At 45.4% G+C, this 8,255-nt stretch overlaps 1 protein-coding gene across 2 annotated transcripts in view; it reads left to right on the top strand.

Annotated features, from left to right (window-relative positions):
• LOC147649026 (uncharacterized) overlaps positions 1 to 8,255 on the top strand; it is a 519,865-nt gene that overhangs the window by 198,625 nt on the left and 312,985 nt on the right. Inside the window, exon 9 of one of the 2 annotated variants that reach the window (XM_086865022.1) lies at positions 6,397 to 6,435. The exons of the other annotated variant lie outside the window; for it this stretch is intronic. The gene's annotated coding sequence lies outside the window, so the exon portion shown is untranslated. Of the gene's footprint in view, positions 1 to 6,396; positions 6,436 to 8,255 lie in introns of those variants that run through there. 2 annotated transcript variants of the gene reach the window in all.

Raw genomic sequence — 8,255 nt, 5'->3', positions numbered from 1 at the left:
TTTTGGGAGGCAAATTCCCACTTCTGGCTCCAGATTTCCCATCTGGGCACACAAATTCCCCTTTATTGGGACCGAAGTCCCCATTTTTGGCCCCAAATTCTTCTTTATCAATCCAAACACCCTACCTGAGTGCCTAAATTCCCCATTTTTGGGCCCAAATTCTCCCTTTTTGGGCCAAAAGTCCCCATTTCAGGTACAAACTTTCCACCTGAGGACCCAAATTCCTATTTTTGGGGCCCAAAATGCCTACTTCTGGACACAAACTCCCTTTTATTCTTGCCCCAAATCCCCTTTTTTCATCCCAAATCTCCCCCTTTTGCCACAAATTTCCCCCTTGGCTCACCTGGGTTGGTCTTTTAGCATCAGACTCCCATTGTTTTAATCCAAACTCTCATTTTTACATCTAAACTGCTTCTTTTTGTTGCTAAAACCCCCAGCTTTGGCCCAAACTGTTCTTTTTAGGAGCCAGATTTTCCCTTTTGTGTCCACGTTTCCTATCTGGGCACCCAAATTCACCTTTAGTTGTGGTAAAGTTGTTAGAATGTTGTTAAGTTAGCTGATGTTAGTAGTTGATAGCTTGAAATGGATCTTTTCCCCTATTTTAGTTGTGATTCCCCCCCACACTTCTCTTTCTCCTATTGCTTCCCTGGAGTCAGGTTCCCATGGTCACTGAAGTTTTTCTCCTCAGCTCCAGGCCAGAGGCTGGATAGAGTAAAGATAAGACCCTGCTGGCATTTCCAGCTGCTTGAAGTTTCGGTGGCCCGGGAAAGCGCGGGGGTGACAGCAGAAAGACCCTTCTTTCCAACCCGGGAGTTTGTAACTCTGTTTTTCCTGTCCCAGAATGCCTCTGAGCTGTGGAAGCTGAGAGGGCATTCTCACCTTCCCTTTCTTTCCCCCCTGTGCTGCCAGGAAACCAAGCCCCCCTCTCTGCCCCTCTGCCCCTCTGTGGAGAATACTCCTACACCTTTGTGGCCATTTGAAGAAGTTGGTGTCTGTTATTTCTTATCTTGGGGTGTGTAACCTTGATTTGTAGAAAGTTTGTAAATGTACTAGCTGAGAAAAATAATTGTTTCTCTCTGTGATGTTCCCTCCCTCCGAGAAACCCTGTTAAAAGAGATCCCCAGACCCCAAATCCTTTGTCTTTCGCCCTTTGGATTCCCCTTCACAGAAATAAACTGTGGAATGCAAACCAGGGAGAGAGTCCCCCCCTGATTTCTTTACTCGCTTGCTAAGACTGGAATTCCTGAAGAAAATCAGTGAACCCCACAAACATCTGCTGGCTGGAAACCAGAGTGAAGAGAAACCTCATCCCTGAGCCAGCCGGGCCACTCCGGGAGCTTCCAGTCAACCTTTTTTTGGCCCAAATTCTGCCTTTCAGCGCCGAAACTCCCCCTTCTGGGTCTAAACTTCCCTTTTTTTGAGCACTCTGATTCTCCTTTTTAGGTCCAAATTTCTGAGTTGTGAACCCATATTCTGCTTTTTGTGTCCTTGTTTCCCACTAGATCCCAAATTGCCCTGTTTTGGTCCAAACTTCCCATTTGGGCACCCAAATTCCTCTTTTTTAGGCCAAAACTCTCCCTTTTAACACCAAATTTCCCCTTCTGGGTCCAAATTTCCCATCTGGGCACTCAAATACGTATTTTTTCTCATTTTAATTCTAATTTTTGGGTCCAAATTTCTCACCTGAGTGCCCAAATTCCTCCTTTTTGTTCCAGATTACCCCTTTTTGGTCCAAATTACCCCTTTTAGTCCAAATTTCTGATCTGGGGACTCAATTTTTTTGAGCCTTTTTAGGCCTAAATTCTCCCTTTTTGGATACAGACTTCCTTTACTTCTGGCCCCAAATCCTCTTTTTCATCCCAAATCTCCCTTTCTTGCCCCAAATTTCCCCCCTAGCTGCTGTTGGATCACCTGGGTTAACCTTTTAGCATCAGACTCCTTTTGTTTTAATCCAAACTCTCATTTTTATATCTAAACTACCCCTTTTTGCTGCTCAAACCCCCAGTTTTGGACCAAACTGTTCCTTTTAGGAGCCAAATTTTCCCTTCTTGGTCCACATTTCCTATCTGGGCAACCAAATTCACCATTTTTTGGTCCAAATTTACATTTTTTAAACCCAGATTCCCTTTTTGGCATCTAAATTTTCCACCTGAGCGCTCCATTTTCCCCTTTTTAGGTTCAAATTCTACATTTTGAGTGCAAATGTCCCACTAAGTGCCCACAATGTTGTTTTTTGTCCCCAAATTCCCACTTCTGAGCCCAAATTCTCACTTTTGGACCTAATCTCCCCATTTCTTTGGCCCAAACTCCCCTTTCTCATCCCAAATCTCCCTTTCTTGCCACAGATTTCCCCCCTGGCTGCCATTGGCTCACCTGGGTTGACCTTTTAGCATCAGACTCCCATTTTTATAACCTAAACTCTCATTTTCACATCTAAACTGCCCCTTTTTGTGGCTCAAACCCCCAGTTTTGGGCCAAACTGTTCTTTTTGGGAGACAAATTCCCCCTTCTGGGTCTACATTTCCCATCTGGGCACCCAAATTCACCTTTTTTTGAGCCCAAATTTCCATTTTTTGGACCTAAATTCCCCTTTTTGGGTCCAACTTCCCCACCTGAGCACCCAAATTCTCCTTTTTTCAGCCCAAATTCTGCCTTTCAGCGCAAAAACTCCCCCTTTCTGGGTCCAAACTTCTCTGTTTTTGGGCATGACAATTCTCCTTTTTTCAACCCAGATTTCTGGGTTTTGGACTCATATTGTGCTTTTTGTGTCCAAGTTTCCCACTGGATCCCAAATTTCCCCAGTTTGGTCCAAACTTCCCATTTGGGTGCCCAAATTTTCCTTTTTTAGGCCAAAATTCTCCTTTTTGCCCCCAAACTCCTTTTTCCTGGCCTGAACTCCCTTTTTTCTTCCCAAATCTCCCCTTTTTGCCCCTCATTTCCCCCTGGCTGCCATTGGCTCACCTGAGTTGATATTTTAGCGTCAGACTCCCATTGTTTTTTTAATCCAAACTCTCATTTTTGGGTCTAAACTAACACTTTTTGTTTCTCAAACCCCCACTTTTGGGCCAAACTGTCCATTTTGGAACGACATTCCCCTTCTGGGTCCAAATTTCCCATCTGGGCACACAAATTCCCCTTTATTGGGACCCAAGTCCCCATTTTTGGCCCCAAATTCTTCTCTTTGGGTCCAAATACCCTACCTGAGTTCCCAAATTTCCCCTTTTTAGGGCCAAATTCTCCCTTTCAGCCCCAAAACTCCCATTTGGTGTCCAAATTTCCCATCTGAGCAACCAAATTCCCCTTTTTTTAGGCCCAAATTCTCCTTTCCTGGGCCAGAAGTCCCCATTTCAGGTACAAACTTCCCACCTGAGGACCTAATACTTATTTTGGAGCAAACTGTTCTTGTTTTGGACACAATCTTCCCTTTTTTCTGGCCCAGACTTCCCTTTTTCATCCCAAATCTCCCTATTTTGCCCCAAATTTCCCCCCTGGCTGCCATTGGCTCACCTGGGTCGATCTTTTAGCATCAGACTCCCATTTGTTTTAATCCAAACTCACATTTTTACATCTAAACTGCCTCTTTTTGTGGCTCTAACCCCCAGTTTTGGGCCAAACTGTTCCTTTTTGGAGCCAAATTCCTCCTTCTGGGTCCACATTTCCAATTTGGGCCCTCAAATTCCTTTTTTTTTTTTGTTCTGATTTCCATTATTTTGGACCCAGATTTCCCTTTTGGCTTCCAAATTTCTCACCTGAGTACCCAAATTCTGCTTTTCTGGGCCCAAATTCTGTCTTTCAGGGCAAAAACTCCCCCTTCTGGGTCCAAAACTTCCTTTTTTTGGGCACGCCAATTCTCCTTTTTTCAGCCTAAATTTCTGGTTTTTGGACCCATATTCCGCTTTTGTGCCCAAATTCCCCTTTTTTGGGTGCAAAGTCCCTTTTTGGGTCCGAATTTCCCATCTGGACAACCAAATTCCTTTTTATTAGGCCAAAATTCTCCCTTTTCACACCAAATTTCCCCTTCTCTCTCCAAATTTCACATCTGGGCGCCTAAATTCCCCTTTTTTTGGGCCCAAATTTCTTTTTTGCTCACCCAAAGCCTCTCTTCCTGAATTCAAACTCCCTTTTTTGGGTCCGCATTTCCCATCTGGTCACCCAAATTCCTATTTTTTAGCCTCAAATTCCCCATTTTTGGGTCCACATTTCCCACCCGAGTGCCCAAATTCCCCTTTTTAAGCCCAGATTCTCCCTTCCAGCACCAAAACTCCCTCTTTGTGGCCCAAACTTCCCCCCTGGCAGTGGAGGCAGCCCAGTCCTCTGCCAGGCTCCCGCCCTGGAGATCTGCCCCCTCAGGTGAGACCAAAGCGCCGAGTGACGGTGACTGAGCTGTGGAGCCCTTCCTGCCTCAGGAGCCCATGTTATCTCCCTGGTAACTCCTGGCCATCTTATCCCGCTCCCAGACCCTTGGTCCCCTTCCCGATTGCCCCCTCCCCTATAAAAACCCCGGCTTTTGCCCAGTTCAGCTTGGCCCATCCCTGCCCCCTTGGCTGAGGCCTGCATTAAAGGCTCTCTGTGGAACGCCACATGGCCTCGCGTCTCTGCTCTGCGTCGGCAGGGGAACCCCTGCAGGGAGCTGGCTGGGCTGAGCAGAGCTGAGCACAGAGCAGAAATGGCTTCTCAAAGAGCTGAAAGATCACCTGAAGCCTCTGCCCGTGCTCCTGAGGGTTCCCCCTGCCTGGAAACTGCCTGGAAACCCCGGACAGTGGCTCCTGCCCGGGACGTCTCTCTGGGATTTGTTGTGGCAGAGCTGGGGGTTGGAGAGACCCCCAGACCCAGCCAAAACATCTGGGCACACAAATTCCTCTTCTTTTGCCTTTTTGGCCCCAAGCTCCCTTTATTCTGGCCCAAACTTCCATTTTTTGTCCCAAATCTCACTTTCTTGCCCCAGATTTCCCCCCTGGCTGCCATTGGCTCACCTGGGTTGACCTTTTAGCCTCAGACTCCCATTGTTTTAATGCAAACTCTCATTTTTGGGTCTAAACTGCCTCTTCTTGTGGCTCAAATCCCCAGTTTTGGGCCAAACTGTTCCTTTTGGGAGGCAAATACTCTCTTTTCAGATTCACATTTCCCATCCAGGCACCCAGACTCCCCTTTTTGGGTCCATATTCTCTGTCTTTTTACCTAAACTCCCTTTATTCTTGCCCAAACTTCCTTTTTCCTCCGAAATCTCCCTTTCTTGCCACAAATTTTCCCCCTGGACCACATTGGCTCACCTGGGTTGGCATTTACCATCAGACTCTCATTTCTTTTAATCTAAACTCTTATTTTTACATTGGAACTGCCCCTTTTTGTTGCTCACACCTCCAATTTTTGGCCAAACTGTTCCTTTTCCAGACAAATTCCCCTTTTTGGTCCAAATTTCCCATCTGGGCACCTGTGAAAAATGACATTCACTTTCATGGTCAGTTTTAAAAGGTTTAATAAGAAGGTCAGTAGGAGACAAAGACAATAAAGCAAAGGGTTAAAAGGGCTGGGTGCTTGGCCCTCTGCCAAGAGCACCCCTGGTGTTTTGGAAACACCCTTTATATCCCATTTCTATTGCATCACCTGATGCACATTCATAGACTTTATGCATATTCAAACTTTTCCATTAACTACTTTACATTTCCCAGGAACTGTTTAGCATGGCCACTCCTTGGGTCTGCCTTTTTACAGCAAGCCTGTGTCTTGCTTGTGGTTTTAATCCTCTTCTTCTCCCCTTTGAATTTGGGCCTTGGCTCCTTCTTTGCACAGCTGCTGAGTGTTGATGGCAGCAGGGTCCCCATCATCTGTTCACTGGAGTTATCCCAACTGAGCAGACAGTTCAAACATCCTCTATCGACTGTTACAGCAAAGCCATTGGAACGTGATACATACAGCATTCATCTGAATCCTTGTGAAAAGCCAATATTATAATATGTATTTATAACAGCTTCTAGGAAATGCACATTCCTGTTCTAAAGGATGTATTTTATTCCTGCTCTCTTTGGAGCAGAGGTGATTGCAGCATTCTGTGATTGATATTGACCCAGGGTCTCTCCTCAGGAGGTCTGGCCTGCTCAGAGAAGCTGTGCCTTGAGGTGTGAGCCAGTGTGGACAGCCTTGCTCCACATTCCCCAGCCCCATCCTCTGTGTCCTTCCTCACCTGGGACCTGCTTTGCTTGGAGAGCTGCCTGCACTCAGGAAAGAGGTTTTTCCCTTATTTTTTTTTTTTTAAGCAATCTGAAACTCCTAAACTCCTAAGTTGAAAACAGACCCACTCCTCATGTGTGTGCCAACCCAAGGGGCCACCTTATAATATAATAAATGACTTTTTTTAAACTTAATGGAGATTTTGATAGTTGTGTATTGTCAGCACAGGTGTAGCAATTTGTAATAAATGACATTTTTCAACTGAAATGGATTCATGTGTATTTGTAGCTCAGCTGTGCGGCTGCAGCAATCTGCAAGCAATGACATTTATCAGCTGAGATGGGTGGTTTGTGATTTGTGCTCTCCAAAGCAATGGGCAGATGGAAATGCCCTGACGCTGGAGGATTTTGGTGATGAAAATCACCAGCCACGCCCAGCACATGCCCCACTTGCGCTCAGGCTGGGCAAGGAAAGCGCAGCTTTGGGATGGCAGCAGAGCCACACGTTGGCTCAGAACTCGCTGCACAGGCCTGCTGAGAAAACTCTGGGACTCTGCTGCGCGTACAACTCCAAGCAGGAGGCAGCGGGGCAGGAGAAAGCATTCACAATGAAAAACAAAGAGAAATTGTGTCCAAACAGATGTGAGGATACTCTGGGAGTTTGATCAAATGCTCTAACTCACCACTGCCTGGGCTCATCTTCAGCAAAACTAGTTTGTTCAAAGCTGAACACCTTCCAGGAAAGAGAGATTGCTCTATCTTTGGTTCAGGAATGGCACGGTGACCAATCCCAGGTCACTCGGTCCATTTGCACCCAACACCAAAGTGATGGATGGCAAGAATGGCATTTATTGCTGGAGAATTTGACACTTTATAACCTAGGTTCACAGTGTCACTCCCATCTGCTTTCACCACAGCTAGGTGCTATTGGCTAATTACGGGGGTCATTACCATAAACTATGGAGGAGGGGGGTGACTCCATCTTTCCGTTACATCCCGATATCTTCCGACCGCCGGGCCCTAGCTGACCACATTTCCCCCCCTCCTAATGCTTAACTAAATTTGCTAGAATATGAGTTGTATTAGTCTTCTAAGTTCTAATGTTATTTTATGTATATCTGTTTTTAATCATTTTATCTAATTTATCTATATGATGAAAAGTTTTAAAAGTAGATATAATAGACTTGAGTAAAAATATAAGGTGCACTATACTTAAGTAAAAAGGTTAAAGACTTACTAAATCGACACCGCAGTGTTTCATTAACAAACAATAAGGCACAGGAGGTGACCAAGTGCATTCTTGGAGCATCTGCTGTCTTTCTACAAACAGGATGTTGACCCTCAGCTCTTGACAAAAGACACAATCATATTTAAAACATGGTCCAAAGTTTAGCACCAGTAAGATCATTACGATTGGCCCGATCAGAGTGGACACCAGGCTGGTCAGCCACGGAGACTGGTTAAACAGCGATTCGAACCACCCTTGTTGGGCCTCTCTATCTCTCTTTCTCTGGGCTAATCTTTCCCTCAGTTCAGCCATAGAATCTCTGACCGCTCCGGTGTGATCAGCATAAAAGCAACACTCTTCTTTCAGGGCGGCACAGAGGCCTCCTTGCAGCATTAACAGAAGATCTAGCCCACATCTATTTTGTAAGACAACCTCAGAGAGTGAGGACAGTGACTTCTCTAAAAGAAAGATGGATCTTTCAATCCTCTGCAGGTCCTCATCGATCGTCATCTGCAGCTGAGAGAACCCTTGCTGTTGGGTGTCTCCTTAGGGACTTTTAGATTAGGTTCTTTTTCCCTTTCAACTGAAGATTGACGAGAGGGAGGCAGTTTTCTCTTGTTCGGTCTCAGTTGTTCATTCTTCTTTTATCAGCATTACAATGTACAAGGAGCTATGTGCACTGTGATAGAAAAGGGTAAAATGGCTAACAAAGATCCTCTTCAGGTCTTTTATATATCCATTTACCCAATTAACAGATGCCAACTCAATTATTTTTCTTAGTGACCCAAAGACCCAACACCTGTGTGCTGCACTACGGCATTTTTTACCCAATCACTTACTACCACCCAAAAACCCTTAAG

Source organism: Cyanistes caeruleus, chromosome 28, assembly GCF_971803275.1.
Source record: "Cyanistes caeruleus chromosome 28, bCyaCae1.hap1.1, whole genome shotgun sequence".
In the NCBI taxonomy this organism is placed as follows: domain Eukaryota; kingdom Metazoa; phylum Chordata; class Aves; order Passeriformes; family Paridae; genus Cyanistes; species Cyanistes caeruleus.
Note: the sequence above shows the minus strand (reverse complement) of the source record. Positions and strands in the feature narration are given on the sequence as shown.